Here is a 256-nt window from a genome sequence, read left to right on the forward strand (position 1 = left end):
GAGCAAGGCCAGGAGTCCGACGACCGCAGGGAGCAGCGAGACAGACATTTTCACAGCAGGACGCTCTGACTCAAATGAAGTACACTCGCAGCGCTGCTTCTAATATACCCCGGGAGAGGGGGTTCTTCCTACCGCCATTGCCGTCATTTCCACAAATGATTATATGTTAAGTCAATTAAGTGTTGCCTTTAATGCCTAGGGAGTGTATTGCTTGCTTACTCTCATTTTCAGCTCATCAGCTCTATATCTTCCGTGA

Source organism: Penaeus monodon, chromosome 24, assembly GCF_015228065.2.
Source record: "Penaeus monodon isolate SGIC_2016 chromosome 24, NSTDA_Pmon_1, whole genome shotgun sequence".
In the NCBI taxonomy this organism is placed as follows: domain Eukaryota; kingdom Metazoa; phylum Arthropoda; class Malacostraca; order Decapoda; family Penaeidae; genus Penaeus; species Penaeus monodon.